The sequence below is a fragment of the Dromaius novaehollandiae genome, chromosome 8 (assembly GCF_036370855.1).
Source record: "Dromaius novaehollandiae isolate bDroNov1 chromosome 8, bDroNov1.hap1, whole genome shotgun sequence".
NCBI lineage: Eukaryota > Metazoa > Chordata > Aves > Casuariiformes > Dromaiidae > Dromaius > Dromaius novaehollandiae.
Window position 1 is genome coordinate 23,656,244 of NC_088105.1, and position 17,875 is coordinate 23,674,118.

Sequence of the window (17,875 nt, forward strand, 5' to 3'; positions counted from 1 at the left end):
CCTGGGATATACCTTAGCCGCTGTGGTGTGATGCATTTGAGATGCTTTTAATCTACTGAATCTGAATCTGCAGTTCTACTTGTCACAGAATACCTCAGCACTCCCCAAACTGCAGGGCAGACGTACAGGAGTGCCACAGGCTGGCACTTCAGCTGCTCCTGCATGAGCTGGGGTGCCTGGATTGCACTCACAGATCCAGGTAACGCCCAAACGCCTGCCCAAGAGGGAACAGAGACAAAAGGAGACAAAGCGAGCTGCCCCGCTAGTGCACTGCTTGTAACGCTCTCCTCCGAGATGAGAGATGGAGGTTCAAATCCCTTCAGGCAGAGAAGGGATTGAACATGGATCTCCCACATCCTGGGTCAGTGCCCTAATTACTGGGTTAGTGGATAAAAGAGGAATGACAGCAGCTGTGGTGAATCTAACCTCTTATTTCCTTTGTTTTTTAATTTTTTTTTTATTGCAAGTGCCTGAAATAAAACATTTTGGCTCAAACAAAGCACTTTCCTTGATGCAAAATTTAAAGGTTTTGTTTTGTTTCAGCAAAGAAAACTGAAAAGTATTATTTCAGATTGATCTGAATGTGGGTTTTTGCTCTTTTTAATTTCATTCAATTGTTTTATAGAAGAATCAATTGTTAGCAAAAACCTATTCGGAAATGTTCAAAACATAATTTGGGCTGTGTCAGAGGGCAGTTGCCTATAAAAATCACAGCCCAAATGGAGTTCCAACAATACAGCTGCATGCAGTGAAAGGAAGTACCCATGATTTTGCTGCAGTACTGCATGGCCGCAGCTGTAAAATATGCTGCTATCTGAGAACAGGCTGGGTCAGCTAGGTTAGTGCACGTAGTATTGACATACTCTGGACTTGAGTCCAGAGTACTGAATGCTATAGGGTACGTATGTAAACTGATTTAGAAACAATTTAATAAACAAGTGGAAGTCTATATTCAGTTAATGCCTTTAATTGAAAATATGAGGGGCACAAAGTGCTTGCAGGAGTTTAGGGTTTAGTGTGTTTAGATACTTTCTTTGCCAGCAGATCATAAAATTACTACACTTTCATTAAGTATAATCGTTGGAATGAAGAGAGGTGTGCTGTGAGGGCAGAGAGGATCAACGTCTTCAGATGGAAAAGCTTAACAGTGTTGTGAATTCCATTAAGTGAAAGTGAACTATGGACAGCTTTGCTATACTTCTTAAATATTCAGATTTGTGTTTCATTTTTATTATTCATCTAGTATTTGGGAGTCAGCCGTCATGGCCAACATGGCTATGGAAAGCAAATGTACATGGTTATTCTACTTTTATTATTCCCCTCTTTGTGCCATTGTGGAATCCAGTAGGTCTGTTAATTATATTTTATAAATGACCTAAATGTACATGGAACATTACAACAGGGAAAATATGACAACAGTAATACTACTGAGCAAAAGCCCTGTCCTGGGAGCTTGCTATCTAAAGGCCTGAATATGTACATTGTACTCAGGCAGAGAGGAGTGTGTAGATGTTATCTCTGCCCGGCTTAACACAAGACTTGGGGTTCTGGCAGATGGGAAGAAAAAGGAGTTGAGAATTGAACTGAGACTCCAGAGACAAAACATTTGGGTTTGAGCATCACCAATGCATTTCTGATGCCGTGAAAAACTCTTTGGAGATGGGGGTGGGGAGGATTTGAGTTCCTTGTTCTAACTAATGGAAAATGTTCTGGGTTTTTCTTTTGGAAAAAACAAAAAGCTGCAAGAGTTTACATCTCATCTAATTCAAAATAATCATTAAAAAAGCAAAAGCCACAGAGGTTTGGGTGCTGAGCTAAATAATCAGTAACTCATACAGCGTTGCTTAGCACTTTCAGGTGCTACATACTTATTCTCACAGGATCAGGCCCTGAGGGGACATTAGGAAGAGCGATGCTTGAAAGGAACATATGGAAATTAAATATGAAATAAAAGCTCAAGTGGTGGTAGGTCTACTGTTCAGGAGCTGTCTGGAGGAGAGGAAGCCTAGGCTGCATGCAATAGGAAGAAACAGCAATTCAATTGCTGTCATGTTAAAGTAATCCATGCAGTCATTTCCTCCTGACGAGGGTATGTAACACATCCCCAAACCATGCCTCTTGTCAAAAAGGTGGAAGATAAAGGCAATACCTATGTGTGTATGTTCTGGATAGACCAAAGATGTGGGAGGTGCAAGGCATGTATGGGGAGAAGCCACTGAACAGAAAGCTACAGAAGATGAAAATGCATCAAGGAAGGGCTGGTATTTCTGTGATAATAGTGGCCAGTCGTTCTTCATTAGAAGAAACATTGTTTCCCCAAGGTCCCTTGAATTTTTGTCAGAATCACAAAGCTGTTCTAATCTCCACTGGTATTAGATCTTGAATTAAATGCATGCTGGCATCTGCCAGGATAAAAGTATCTCTGTTTTTCCCTCCCACCCTTAGAGAACACTTCATTAATTTGGAAGGAGTAAAGTTCTGGCAAGCCCCAAGCCCTACAGAAGGGTTTGGGGCTCATTGAAATATCTTCTGCAAGAAAGTGGTTGGTATTACACAGAAAATCAGCACCTAGCTGATGCTGATTCCCATGGGTCTTGTGCTGGTAATATTCGACCGACTTTCTGATTTATTTAAGTATAGGTGAGATTTGAGTTCAGTCACACAGCTACAGGAAAATGAAAGTGATTTTTTCCTTTATGTAAATGGAATGATCTACTCGAGGAGAGTATGTTACAATTTTAGAATGGGGTTCTCCAGGACAGAAAAAGTAAATCTTGAAGCTATTGCTTTTTCCCTCGAAGGCAAACATTATTTCAAGAAGGATGTCACATCAGACACTAGTGAAAAAGACATTATTTTCCTGTTTAAACCTATCCACAATACTGCTTTGCCTCAAATAGTTGTCACAGTCCTGAAAACCCTGAAGTGAAGATCTCCCTCCCCCGCCCCAAACTTCAGTTGGACTTGAGTACCTTTTTATCCACAAATGTCTCAGCTGTATGAGTGCTACTGAGTCAAATTCAAACTTATGAGTTTAAAGTTTCACCTTGCATCATCAGTATTTTTATTAACTATAATGTATTATCATCCAATGTGTTGCTAAGCCCAGTACATTTATTATGACACAAGAGTTGTGTGAGCAGCTCAAGTGTCACGGGTTTATTCAAGGGTTTTTTTTGCTTTACTGTAGCTAAGAGTTAATAGTGGCCTCTGTTGCATTGCATCTCCTGGCAGTCTTTCTTCCTTTTATGTTTCTTGTTCTCTGGAGTTTGGTAGATGGGTGTGGATTTTACTGTCACTCACCTAAATGTTTATTCTTCTGTGGCAAGCATTTTAAACTCTGAAGGGGCTGTCATAGACTTCCTCAGCTAAAAGGGTAGTTGGAATCCCCATCACATCTGGTCTGAGCTTTCTTAGCATTTACACAGGGATTGATTGGTCATTGTTTACTGGGGGTGGGAGGGGGACCCGAGAAAGGCCACTTCCTTGTTTGTATCCAGTGTTTTTTGCAAGCAAATTGTCAGGACGGGTAGCACACCTTTGATACTTTGTCTCCTTATCAGAGTCCAAGACAGTTGATGACATTATATTGGGCATTCATTTTAGATCTGCTGAGCCCACAAAAATCAATAGTTTTCCATTATCGGGTCCAGCTGGGTCACTGGTCTGTCAATGAGCTGTTACAATTGTGGTACAAGGGTGAACCTGACCAGTCAATTGCTGCTGACAAGAGGAAAACACGCTGACAGGCACTAGAACAAGTCAGAACACAGATTTGCACTTCGGTTTGTGATCCAAAGAGGCGCAGAGCAGGGCCACTTTGGAGATGTAGGGCACATACAGTGGGAGCAGGGCCACCTCCCTTCTGTGCAGCACGGAGGCCTTCCTTTTGCAGGGAATTAAGATCTGTTTTCATAATCTCAAACCCTGGAGAACTCACTCACTAGAGACGAAGGAACAAAATTCCTCAGCACTGGGCTCTTCGAGCCAGGAGAGATGTGCCCAAAGGGAACTCGCAGCAGGGCCAGGCCTCTTCCCGTGGTGGACCGAGCTGCAGAGCACTGGGCTCTGGGCTTCCTTGTTCAAAGCAACGGATTGAGTTATCCTGGGCATAAATTTAACCAGCAGGGTAAACTCCAATTCTCATGTCTCTGCGCTTTAACAGTGAGTTCCTATCAAACTTGAGAGCTGAATAAAAATAAATATTTAGAAATTATTCCAATATTATGATTTTTAATTTTAAACTTTATTAACTTCTTTCAAGTGTTAAATCCTGGCCGTTTTATTTATGCCTCCAGTCTTCTGTTTGATTCTCACAGAAGTCAATATTCACTTGTGTTCCATCATCAAACAAAAAACTGGTAATCAACTTTATCACTGGAAGCCAACTAGCTGGGTTTTAAAAAATACACTACCCAAAAGAAAGATCATTTTCTTTAAATGAGAGGAAAGGGAAGGATTTTTATCAGAGGAGAGCAAATCTTCCTTTAGTGGTAATTAGACGCACCAGTCTTACATGACTTGCAGCATTTGGTAGCTCAAAACGCGTCAGATCTCTTACAGCATTAATTAAAAAGAATTTATGTTTTTTTAATAAAATGCTTCATGTTTTAGCCCTTTTCTTCCTCCTACCAAATGTGATTATGGGGGCTGAAGGGAATTCAGGTTAATATGTTGACACACTTAACAATGCAGGGTCATGTTGCACAATACGCTTGACTGGTTTGGTTCAGTACAGCCCCTGACAGGTCCTAATCAACCACTGCCCTAAAGGCAGAGGCAAAGAGAGGATTTTAATTACTGCTCTATACACGAGTTTGCCAGCATTAAATTGAGACATAATTAGGCCTCCGAATTTTAATAATTGTCCTAGCTAATTGGGCAGACAAGTACGTTCTGCAGCGTGGCGTGATTAGATAATTAGTATTTCCAAATGACAAAATCGAGCTCTTGATTACGGACTCCAGACGAAGGGGGAAGGCAGCGGCGGCTCCGCGCCAGCCTGCGAGGGCAGAGCCCCGCCGCGCCGGTGACTCCGCGCCCGCGGAGGCGGGACGAGCCGCCCCGGGCCAGGGCGAGAGGGACGGCCCGGCCCGGGCCCCCGCCTGCCCCTCCCGGGCTCGGCCCGCGCCTCCCGCGGAGCGCGTGGGGGGCGCCCTGCCCGCGGCGGGCGCGAGGCGCGGCCGTTGCGGCCGTTGGCCCCGCGGCCGCTGCGCGGGAGGCGGGAAGCACCGCGGCCGCGCGCGCGGCGTGACCCGCTTCTGGCGCCCGGCGGGGCGGGTCGGGGCGGCCGCCAGCCGCTCTCCGGGCGCTCGGGGGCAGGAGGGCGACCCCCGCGGAGCGGCTCCCCCTCCGTTGCCGCGGCGTTTGCTCGAGAGGAGGGAAGGCGGCATCGGGGGCCGCGGCAGCGCGCTCAACGCCAGCCCCTCGCGCCTGCAGCCCGGGCTGCCAACTCCAATTAGCAGCGCGTGCGGGCCGCGCACCCCGCTGGCTCGCCGGGACGCGAACAATGGCAGCGCGGCGCGCAGCGCGGCGGCGGGGCTGGCCGCCGAGGGGCCCCGCGGCAGCGCCTGCGACAGCCGCGGCCGGGCCGAGCCCGCCGCCGTGCCCGCGCGGGGCCTCCCCGCGAGACCATCTAACACCCGGGCGGAGAGGTGCGACAGCTGCCACACGGCTCCGCTCCCGGCGCGCGGTACCTGGCTTCTCCTCGCCTGAAGAGCGGCTTTTATGACTGATCACTCAACACCTTGTTGGCTCTGATTGCAGAAAACGCACCTTATAAATATATGATAACCGCCCTGTAATAGGGAGTGTGACAATTTACTTCACAGCGCGTTCCGGGCTGCTAATTGATCGTTTCAGCCCACGGACTGCGCGGAATAAATTACAGCCGTCAGACGGAGACCGCGGCTCGCGCCGGTGGGACGGCTCCCGCGCCGGCCGCCGCGGCCCGACATGGCGGCGGCGCCGGCAGCCCCTCGGCCGCCAGGGGGCGCCCCGCGCCGCGGCGGCGGAGGACGGGGCGGGCGGCGGCGGCGCGCGGAAGGGCCGGCTGCGGCTGCGAGTAAGTACCGACCGCGCTGCTGCTGGTGCCCGGCGGGCGCGGGGCGGAGGAGCGCGCTGCCCGGAGCCGCCGCGGTGTCCGGAGCCTCCCCGGGGGCGGGGGCCGCGTCTCCCGGCGGGTTTCGCTCGCCGCGGGGCTGAGCCGCGTCCCTGCCCTGCCGCCGCGGCTCGGAAGGTGCATTTCTGAGCTAGACGGCGGGTTCAAGTGACCGCGGATGCAGTCACGGGAGTCCCAAACGACTGGCGCGTTTGCAATTCGCGATCAGAGGCACTGGGAGCGCTCCGATACCGCCTGCGCGGTTACGTTTAGACGCGGTTTTTATTCTCCGTGTATCGTTCGCTGGGAAAAGTTTTTTTTTTTTAATGATACAACCCAGGTCATTTTATATGTATTATTTAAAAAAAATCCTTAATTTTAGGAAGGAGCCACGATAAATCCACAGTGACAATTCAGCCGGCCGCAGCTGTGCTCGGAAGCCGCCGTGCGGGGCCGCGGTGGAGCCTTGCGGCAGGGCGGGCTGAGCCCCCCACGGCCCCGCCGGACTTCGTGCGGGCACTCGGGAGAAAAGCGCCCGGGGGGGGGTGGAGACCTGTGTGCTGCGGCGGGAGCTGCAGCGGGTTCCCGTGCACACGCACCGAGGGTGCAAAGGACCGTTCTCTCCCCGCCGAGCGCAGCGGGCCCGATCCTGCTGCCTCCCGGGGCGGCCGCGGGACAGAGGGCCCGGCCCGCGCAGGCAGCGCCGGGTCGCGCTGCGGGACACCTGGGCACGGCTGCTCGCCGGCAGCGACGGCTCTCTGGTTGCACAAGCCCTTCTGAAAACAAATTACCCTAACCCGCATTTGTAAGGCCGCTCCGGACGGAGGACTTGCCTTTCTTTTTGCCTGCAAAGAACCATCCAGTTTCACGCAGCGATATAAAGCTGAATCACTAAAAACAGAGAGTTAAAATTCAAATGCTTAACTAGGAAGCATTTCATGCAGTTGGTGCAAAATCTTTTTTTATTTTTCATCTGCAAAAGGAAAAAATTTTCTGATTTTTTTGTGTGGTTGCACTTTCATTGAAATACAGATGCTTTTCCTGCTCCGATTGAAATCCAGACCAACAATTTTCATTACAGGCTAAGTTTTTTTAGCATTAAAATTATGGTTATTTTTGCTAATATAACAAGATTTTAAATCCTGACTGTTTCCTAATTCAACTTCAGATGCACTGTACAGTATTTATATACTTATTTTCACAGTTAGAATATAACTCAATAGATTGTTGTCTTGCCGTTTTAATGCTTAAAGCTATGATGTCAAGAATTGTCAGTTCTGATATGAAAATAAGGTTAGCTCACAGGAGCAAGATGTATTGTGTAAAATGCTGATTAATGAAAGCGTTACAATCCATACATCTGGCAGGTCGAAGTGTATGAAATATATGACCAAGAATACATCTGACAGTGTGTATTTAACACAAAATTCCTGTTGTCTTCAAAGGTGAGGGTGCCAGAAATGTAGCGGAGCAGACATAGAAGATGCATCTCATGACAAACCCCGACCTGAGAAGCTGTGGCAAAACCCTCGCATATTCTGATAACAAACGTCGGCTACTAACATGCAAAAATCTCACCAAATCATTTGCTAAAAGCGGTAAGCACCTTGCTAAAAGGGAGAAATACTTCAGTGAAACCAAGTAGATGCCTACTCATTCTTTAAAATCTGGTTGACTTTGATGGCATCTTGGCCATCAGGTGACGTGCTCGGGCCTGCGCAGTGCTGGTGGAGCTGCTTTCACGATCATTTCTTCCTGAGCAGCCTCAGTTGCTCCTGTGCCCAAGGAGTCTCCCATGGGGAGCCAGTTCCTTCAGGCTCCATTTTGTCATTTCCTGCTCAGTGTGCAGATGAGGTTGCTAGAAGAAACAGCAAGGGTTTTGATGCTAGTATGAAGGTGATATCAAGCTCCAAGTTTGCAGTTAATCAAGTCCACTTGGGGAAATTGAACAATTTAATCAGTGTCTGGTCAAGCCTTGGATGTTATTTATCTGTGCTAAATTAAATTCACTTCACATGTACAGCAATCTTTATAGGTTAGGTGAGGCAACCTAACTAAATAGTAGCAGTTATTGCCCTGATCCTGTAAGAAATTCTGTTCAGTCAGTCACACTAAAATAATAGATACATACATTGATCTGTATTTGTCTGAGTTCATTGCAAGACTAAGGCCATGCTTTCCCCCTCTTTTAAGGACACTTTCTTGCAATTTACTAACCAGATTACAACTTGCATATGCTATTACTTTAGCAGCCCTTGCCAGAAACACTTTTTGTTTTTCTTCATGATGAAAAGACTGGGATTTTTTCTTGAGGAACCCTGCTAGAGATATCCATCCTATCACCTGTGTGCATAACTTTTGCAATATGGCCTCAAAGCGATGGGAGCTGAAGGCCACTCAAATATTTCAGCTGGTGCACAATGCAGCTGTGTGTATTTTGTGCTGAGTTTCTCACATAAGACAAACTACACCTGTGCTTTGTTCTTTGCTCCGGCTTCTATTTAATTTTCAGGTGCAGGGGAAGGTTTTTTTTTTTTTTTTTTTGACTAAGATGCTGCTGTCTTGGGACCTGGTTATTTTAGAAACTGTCTTTCAATTTGCAAGTTAGAACAACAGTCATGATTAGTTAAAGCACAGAAAATTATGCTCCCTTTCTGTTTGATGAGAGCAGGAGTCACTGGGTTTCAGCTCTCTCATTCTCCTGTCTTCTTGGTCAAGTCCAGGCTGCATTTATTGCTATTCAGCGTACACTGAAGAGTCTTCCTGTTTTTGCAGACTTTCCCTTGGGTGACAATGCTGATTATCCATCTGGGATGGACAAGTATAGTTGAAGAAATTAATTTACTTTGTGAGTAATAATATTCTTTTTCTCTGGGAACCAATTTGAATAAATACTTCGGGGTCTTTTACCTAATGAATTTAGTGGTGCTGGCTGAAAGATTTTTTTTTAAGGAGTAAATGGTTAGACTGATAAATAGGACATATCTTTGTTTATACGGGTATAGTTGAAATGATTCGACTTTGTAGTGTTAAGATGGCATAGTCTCCTTAATATGAATGCAGCTGTATGAGTAGGGAAGCATTTTAAACTGATACTGGGATTTTCATTCCCACTCTATAAGGAGCTGTCTTGCCTTTTTTTCTAGCCTGTGATGTTACTGCAAAACATTGCTTGATCAATTTTGTCCATTTCCAGCTGAGCTGGAAAATAAAGAAAGAATGCTGGATATAAATGTGTACGTAACCATAATGAGAAAATAAAGCCAAATAAATTCAAACACTAGCAACTCAGGTGGTCAAAAACCGCACGCTTGTGCAGCACTGCTGGTGGAGGCGCAGCACTGGAGGAGGACGGTCCTTGGGAGACCTTGAACTGTCTGCCGGGCGGAGCTCGCCTGCGAGCGTAGGCTCAGCCCGCGCAGGCGGCAGCGGGGGCCGGGCGCCTCCCGAGCGCCGCGCGGCCGGTCCCGTACCGGTGCGGGGGCCCCACGGCGGCCGCTACCCGCAGGCGCCGCTCGGCTCCGCGGGAGGCCGCAGCTCCGCGGCCGGGCCGGGCCGGCCCCGCGCGACCCCCGCTCCGGCAGCGGCAGCGGCACCTCCCGGGCCCTTCCCCTGCAGCAGGGCCGGGCTGCTCCTGATCGCGCCCTGACGAACGGAGGCGGGGAGGGAGGCAGGCGCTGGCGGGAGCTAATTGCTTTAATTAGCCGCCGCCGCATTAAGATTTCTTTTTGTAATTGCGAGGTTTTTGTTATTAGCATGGCGAGCCCTCCCCCGGTGCATGGGGAGGCCGGGAGACGGCGCCGACCCGCCAAATAAATTATTCAGGCCCGGCTCCCCGCCCGCGTAAACACCGCAGCGCGGAGCGGCGGGAGGGACGAGCCCGCTAGGGGCGGGCCGGGGGCTCCGGAGGCCACCGCTTCTAGCGCCTGCGGAAGGGAAGGAGCCGCTCAGGGTAATGCCTCAAGGGCCTGGTAGGCAGCGAAAGGGACACCAACAAAAGCAGGCGTCTGAACAACAAACGCGGCGCTCTGCCGGCGAGCTTTAAGGCGTTTTAAGTATAAAGAATAATTGACAGGGCAATCATTTCCCCAACTTTGCTGCTTTCTGATTCGGATGTAAGGGTGAAGTCTTGCTAACAGCTCGTGTATCTGTATATTTAATTGCGACCTGGCTGTATGTTCCTGCTGAGGAAGGATGCAGATGACAAGTGAATCTATAAGGGGAAAAAAAACCAGTTGACAAAAACAGGAAAGAAATAACTGACAGATGAAAAGACAGTCAATGCGGAGCTAACTGGCAAACGCATCAGTACAAAGTCATATACCTTCTGAGAGGAGTGGTAGTTTGTTTTATTCCGGATCTCCAGAGTTTTATCTACTGTCGGTGTGATAGAGAAGAAGCTAATGCGCCCTGTTTAGGATACAAACATGCAGATTAGATCAGACTTCTGACACCGTGTTTCACTCAAGACTTAAAACAGTTAGAGGAATAAAACAGACTTCCCCCACTGAGGAAAAGGAAAACAGAAAGACAAGGATTTTTTTAAGCTTTAAAGGTTTTCTAAACTTGTTTAAACACAGGCATTTTACATATACATATAGTTAGCTACCTGGAGTTCATGCGGATCAGAGGCCCCCGTTAGTTCGCAGCAGCTTTGTGTGTAGCTGAGTTGCGAGGAAGTCAAATGCGGGCCTTGAGCTCTGCGCCTCTATTGTTTAAAGGTTGGGTCGTCGGGAGAGTATCAGCCCGGCTCCCATTTTCTTCACTTTTGTATTACTTTAAGATTTCAATGAGGCTAGTGTAATTACTAGGCGTTTAACTTTTTGCCAGGCTCTTTCATTATGGCTTTGCGTTTGCACCTCGCTTTTAAGAGAAGTAATAACATTCACAGTGAGGGGCAAATCCTGTTAATGAACAAATTAAAGTTCAAACAGTTATTCAAGTTCACAGCCCCGCTCGCTGCTCCTTTAATAAGAGTTATACATGTTACTTTCTCTCGGGATCACTCCCCCTTTTATTACTTTTTAAGCTTTTCATAAGCACTGACTGGTTATATGGGCAGCTCCCAGCCTCTAAAGAGCCCACAAATCCTGGAGGGAGCCCTAATCCGGCCTTAATTTGGCAACTTTTGTAAAACACATAAAAGCTCGGGTGCCACCCTTGTGTGCTCAGATGATTATATCACAGGGAAACAAGCCGGGGGAGAGACCCCCTTTTTTCTGGACCCGTATCTTTTTGCTGTCTGGCTCCCCACCTGGAGCTGAGCAAAACCCTCCACCTTTTCCGCACCTCCCTCCCCTGGAGCTGGGCAAAAGAAGTCTCTGTCGGTTCCCTGGAGGACTGCGGGAGAAATTAGGATGTCTGATGGACAGCCTGGGAGCCTCGCTCCGGCGAAGGGGGCTGCTCCTGCCGCGGCCGCTCGGCCGGGGCTGCGAGCTCAGCGGCCGGGGCGACCGGCTCGGCCTGGCCCGACCCGGCCCGACCCGGTGCGCACAGCCGAGCGGCCCCGGCAGCGCTGCCGTGGGTAGAGCCCGGTGCTGCTACAGGCGGCTGCCTGCAAACGTTAGCAAAGTGCAGTTAAAAACCAGTCTCTGCGCGCTTGCTCTCTCTCGCTGGTTCTCTCTCTCTTTTTCCCGTGCGCCGCTTTCTTCTTTTCCTCCAAACCTTCGCGATTAGAGTGTCTGCGCTCACCTCGGCATTTGCATAACATGAATCTTAATTCCCCTTGTCAGGGGCTGCCCGCGCCTGCGGGAGCGGCGGCTGCCGCCGGGGCTGCGCGGGGAGCCGGGCGAGCACCCTGCCCGGCAGCGCCGGCTGTCCCGGCCGGCGGGGAGGCAGGCGGCGTCCGACGGAGCCCGCGGAGTTTGACACTGGTTCAAGGCAGCGCCGGTGCAAAAGCGCTGTCTGTGTACAAACAGAGGAGATCACACTCCCCATTATCTACCTCCTGGCGAGTGTTTGATTTGTGACATCAAAAGCTTATCAAGGCAAGCTCACAAAAAAAAGAAAAAAGAAAAAGAAAAGAAAAGAGAGAGAGAGAGAGAGGGAGAAAGTAAGAAAGAAAAGAAAAGCACCTCTGTATGGAGGGAGATCGCTCCGGTTTGGGTGATCTTGGGGAGAAAAAAAGAGGAGGGGCCGGTGCTGTCACAGGGACGCTGTCAAACAGGGGAGGTGTTTCCCCGCACCCCGTCTCCCCGCCGGGCGCAGCTGGAGGGGCCGGGCCCGGCGGCCGCCGAGGTGCTGGCCCGGGGCACGGAGCAGGGCTGCCGGGGCCGGGCCGGGGCTGCCCATCCCGGGCGGGCCGGGCTGGCAGCCTTCCACTGCCCCGGCTGGCTGAGCTGCGTCTGTGGCTGAGGGCTGCAGGGAGGCCCCGGTTCCTCGCAGTCATCCGCACAGAAGTGGTTTGATATAATCACCATGACAACTGCCATCTATGAGCATACAAATAATAGAGATGAAATAGACAAAAGATTAGCATGCCATGAAAAGTACAATAAGTTTCTTATTTAGCATTTAGATAACTGTCTTTCCTTCGGAGCAGGCTTCAAAGTTGAACCCAGTTTAGACCAAGAGGATTAATTCTTTCTCCCGCATGCTTCATTGAATCTCTCATTACCAAACTTTGTCTGTATTGATGTAAGATTTGATTGAAGATTAGAGCATTTAGCAAATCTTGCTTTTCTGCATGTATCAGGCCTTTTCAAGCGCAGACCGCACTGCCCAGTGGTCAATACCCTTACTTTTATCCAGTGTCTGCTTCATTTAAACTTAATCAACTCCCTCAATGAACTGGAACAGGGAAACGTCCCTGCGGTAAGAATGTTGTGCTTTTCTTAGATAATTCTTTGCTCCCTTTCTCAATCCGCTGGCGTTAAACCTAAAATTGCTCTCTGATGAACTTAATCAATATGATAATGACAATTGGGGCTGAATGGCTTTGCTGGGGCTCAAAGTGGAAAAGGTAGATGGCTGTGCCCATTACCCAAAAACAACTTCTCCTTGTCTCGCCTTTTCTTTTGTGTGTGCTGCTCCTACCTTTCTTTCTTTTCTTCTCTTCTCTTCTTCCCTCCCTCCCCCTCCCTGACACTGAATACTGCTCACGCTGGAAAATGATGCATCTTTGTGCGGAAGGAGGACTCGTATGTCACAGCTAGGAAAAAGTGAAGCAGACCGATTGGCTGGGTGAATTATCTGGCTTGTTGCAGTGAATTATTTGCACTGTTTCCTTTACCAGTCAACAAGTTTCTGAGGTATAGTGCAGATCAATCAGAGCTGACAGAGCGCATGTGAAGCTTTTACTGTGTAAATCTGGACCTCTTGTCCCGGCTTCGTTGGCACTGGCATCTGTATATCATTTTTATACTGCTACCAGTAGAGCAATTTCAAAAGTATTTGCAAGGAAAATGGATGTCCCCATCTGTTCCTGGAATCATAAATGTGCCACTTTCGGAGGGTTTTCACTGGTAATCATATCTTTAATGATGAACAAACTTGTGATATATACCTTTCCATAAAATGGGGTTTTCTTCACTTTATTGTGATTGGCTAGGATAAATAGCTTTTCCATATGTTAGGGAGATAAAACATAAGATTACCAGGGCTCGTTTGTTTGATCATAAACAAAAGAAACAATTCACTCCAAACACTCTTTAAACAGAAGCAACTGCAGAATTAAATTGTATTAATAGGCTATCGATGGGTCAGGAGGCAAACAACTGTCCCCGTGGAAAAGACAGGTATTTTAAAATAAGACTAGAGCGTCCTGCTCGCTATTCGGATGACCTTAATGCACACGTGGATTTTAAATACTCGATGCTTATTTGTAAATTTTACAGTGATTTTTGTCTTCGTCTCTCCTTTTATGCTTCGGCTTCACTTTGAATATCCGTAACTGTACGACAGAGCACGCGGTGCTATTTAGTGGATTGCCATGTGCTATATTTAGAAAGTGACTTGAAAAGAAAATGTCCTTAGGAATCTGGACTGTTTTGTTGTAAAGGTCCCTCAAGTACCAGCACTGTAAAAGTAAACGCTCGTTCTTTAAACGTGCCACCACTTTGCACTTCCTGGGAGCGTTGGATAAAGAATGGTTAGGGGAGCCCTTTTTAATTTTGCTGCGCCTCGCGGCTCAAGTAACGTTAGACCTGTCATACAAAAATTACTGGTGCAATTGCGAGTCTTACCCAGCATCCGCGATGGTGTTTGTATCTAATGAACTGCAACGGCGGCTGGGGGGGAGAGAACCACCTTGATTTTATCACCGGTGGTGACACCTTTTTCCAGCCGGGGGATATCTGCTGATCTGAATACGCGCGTTTCTGTGTGCGGAGCGCAGCAGCCACGGCAGGGATACGCGGCAGGTTAACTGTCTGAAGACCCGGAGAGGATCACTCTTCCTTAAATTTCCGCAGGGAAAAGCAGAGAGCGGTGTGTGCCTCCCCCCCGGCCCCGCTGTCTCAGGCAGGGCGTGGGGCCCCCGCGCGGTCCGGCCACGCCTGCCCGCGCCGCTGCCGGCAGTGCCTGCCGCGGGGACGCTCCCCTCTCCCCAGAGATCCCGCAGGACAAACACCACCAAAGCCGACGCCTGCTCTCCCGGGAGCTTCGCCGTTCCGGCGGGAGGACAGGGTCCCCCCGGCAGGCCGTGCTGGAGGCGGCGGGATGTGTCGTGTCCCCCGGGCCGGGCCGCGACGGGGCGGGCGGCCGCGGGCCCACGAGCCCCCGGGCCCCGCCACCTCCCCGCCGCGGCTGTCGCTGGCTCAGGGGCGGCGGGCGAGGCGTTTGGGCGGACGCCGCCTTGCCCTGCTGCTCCCGCGTCGCTGCCCTCCGCTGCTTCGCCGCCTTCGCCGGCCGGAGAAGGGGGCGGAAGTCGCGACAGCGCGGGGCGCGGAGACGCCTCCCGGGCGGTGCCCCGGGGCAGCGGTGCTGCGGGGCGGGGACGGCGGCTGCTCCCCTCACGCCGCGGGCACAGGCTGCCGCCGCGGCGGCGCTGCCGTCGGTGAGCGGTGCCCGCCCGGCTCCGGCCGCCGCCGAACCGCAGCCGCGGAGCTCCGCGTCATGCGGGCCCTCCCCGCGCACATCCGACGCCGTCCGGCTGGCTGCGTTCCAAACGACCGCGGCCGGATCCTACCACCCCGTGCGGGCTGACTTGAGCCGGGTCCAGGAGCCGTCCCTCCTTCGCCGCTCGCCGAGGCGGGCGCCGGGCGGGCGTGTGCCCCCCCTCCCCCCCGCCGCTCGGAGCGAGCCGGGCGCTCCCGACTCGGGCGGGAACCGGCGGTGCTCGGCCTGGAGACGCCCCGCGTGGTCGGGCCGCCCGGCACGCTGCAAGCCAGCTCGCTACGGTTATCCGGATAAACACGAGAAGAAATCGGGAGACGGGCTAAAATGTGAAAACACCTTTCCCGCGCTGGTAGGGGCTGACGCTGCAGGTGCCCTCTCCCCGCCCTCCCCAGCCAGAGGCGCTGGGCTGCGCGCTGGCGAGCGGCTGCCCCGCGGGTCCGGAGCCGCCGAGGGGCGCCGGGCCCGGGCCGGGGCCTCCTGCAGGCTGCGCCCCGCCGCTGGCCTGGGGGCGGTTGCCTGCCCTTGCCGCAGGCGCTGTCCCGGGTCTCCTCGCGTGGTTTGCTGCGTGCAGAGTCGTTTACAGGGGCAGCATTGGCTCCTGTTAGCTCAACTGGCGTTAAGGTGAAGTTATGGTGAATTCTTCCGGTCATTTCTTCCAAATTCAGTCCGCGATCATTCGTTTTTCCCAGGTTAAACTGTGGGGGAAGGAAGATTTAGTTACACCATGACTTCCTGCGGAAAATGTGTTCCTTGAGGAAATCACGTTTCTGAGCGCCAGCGAGCGTTTGTGGTGTACCGACCATCTCCTTTGATCCTTGTCTTCCATTTTGTAGGGAGTCTCCCTCCTGCATGGGAGGCAGCACGTCAGAGCGGGACCTCGACGTGGGCTTTTTCCCACGACGGCAAACCACGGCGGCCGAGGGGAGCATCCGATTCCCGGGAGGGCCTGCACAGCGAGGGGAGCCGGGGGTCAGAGCCCGCCGTCCCTGCACGCAGGGCTCCTGCCCTCGCCGGGCCGGGCAGCTCCGCGGGCCGCGCAGGCCCCCCCCGCCCCGCGCCCCCCCGCGCTCCCCCGGCGCCCCCCGGCCCCTGGCGGTGGGGCGGCCTCGGCCTCCGCTGCCCGCGGGGGGCCCGAGAGTGCCTCGGCCGAGGGGTGACTCGATAAACCCCAAATGGCGAGTTTGCAAGTCAAAATATCTTAAAGGCAGAACAGACCGTTAAATCATCGGCCTGACCTATGTTACGGGGGCCTTATCATTTCGTCCCGTTCCTAACGCATTAAGCCCAATAATCTGTGTTCAAATAAAAGGTGTCTTCCAGAAAGGCCCCTGGTCTCCAAGATTTCAAGAGATGGCAGTTTTGCTCCTGTCCTGCTTAGTTTATTGTGGCAGTTAATCAGTAAGAGATGAGCCTTATTTTAATGACACATTGTCCTTACTTAAATTATTCAGAATTGCCGAGCCTGCATTTCGGGGCCTGCAAATCCTGAGGCCACGCTGCGGCTAGCCCAGTTTTCTCCTCTGGCACCAGGGCGCTGTGCCCCGGCTTCAGCACAGCCACAGGACTGGCCCTTCCTTGAGCTCCCTGACTTTTGAGGCATCCAGCACCTGACTCCGGAGCAGCCTGGTGACTGTAGCATACCTTCAAGAGCCGCAGCACCTTATGCTGGGTAGCCCAATGGGACATCCCATTGGAAACCTGTGCTCTCGGGTGGAAAGTCTCGTCCTGTCGCCTTTGAAATCACATGCCAACACTCCTGTCTAACCCAGCCAACCGGAGAAATGAGGTACCTTCTCTGAAAGTGGTGCTCTCCAAAACGAAGGCATGGTGCAAGGGTGCCTGGATGTGGTGTCAGGGCACCGCTGTTTTTGTGTGCTTGTGGAAGTGCAATACATTGCATCTGTTGATAGGGCTCATAAGATTTTATTTTTCTAGTAAAGGCTTTGCTGCTATTTGTCTTAGGTACCTGCTGTTCATGGGCACCCTGCAATAGATGAAACCAAGCCTGCTTCAGAGAAAAGGCCGCCTCCAGCTGCTTGCACCAGATCTGAGGTAAGGCCTTTTGCGAAAGCTGAGGAGTTAGAGAAGAATCTGTGCTGTGTGCGCGGACCCGGGCTGGATTTGAGCCCTGAGCTCTCCCCGGGCCCTCCACTTGCCCCTTTCCAACTGGCTTTTAGCTCTGGTTTGCTCGGAGCAGCTGGAAGGCGCCAGCTGGAGCTGTGGGGTGCGGATCTGCCAGGCATCGCCTGGGCTCTGCTGGAGCAAGGAGCTGGCCACGGACCGTCTATTCTTCCCGGCCGCGGAGGGGTAGGGGGGGCGGACTCCGCAAGAGGCAGCTCTCGGCGGGGGCCGCGGGTGGCGCTAGCTCCGGGGGCTCGAGCGCTTCCTTGCGTGTCCGTGGGCCTCCCCGGCTGCCCCCCTCCAGGGCCTGTCGCGTAGCGAGGCCGCAGAGCAACAGGGCAGCTGCGAGTCCGGGGAGGCCCCTCGGGGTGCGGGGACCGGGGACCCTGCGGCTCGAGCAGCAGGGCGCGGGCCCGGCCAGCTCCCCGCGGGACGCGGCGGGGCCGGGGCAGAGCCGGGCCCCGCACCGGGGCGGCCGGGACCCCCCGTCCCCGGCGGCGCCGGGAGGGGGCCGCTGCGGGCGCTGCCGGCCCCTCCGAGCAGCGCGCCAGCACGTCTGAGCGCTAGTCAACTGTTTTTGTCACTTTCTTTAAGATG

General features: G+C 51.9%; 1 long non-coding RNA gene across 2 annotated transcripts in view; it reads left to right on the plus strand.

Moving 5' to 3' along the window:
- Positions 1 to 7,551: 7,551 nt before the first annotated feature.
- Positions 7,552 to 17,875, plus strand: part of LOC112993096 (uncharacterized) — a 14,951-nt gene continuing 4,627 nt past the window's right edge. Inside the window, exons 1-4 of one of the 2 annotated variants that reach the window (XR_010390203.1) lie at positions 7,552 to 7,698; positions 8,876 to 8,948; positions 16,609 to 16,943; positions 17,120 to 17,209. This is a non-coding gene — a long non-coding RNA (uncharacterized LOC112993096). The remainder of the gene's footprint in view (positions 7,699 to 8,875; positions 8,949 to 16,608; positions 16,944 to 17,119; positions 17,210 to 17,875) is intronic. The other variant, XR_010390204.1, reaches the window with a different exon arrangement.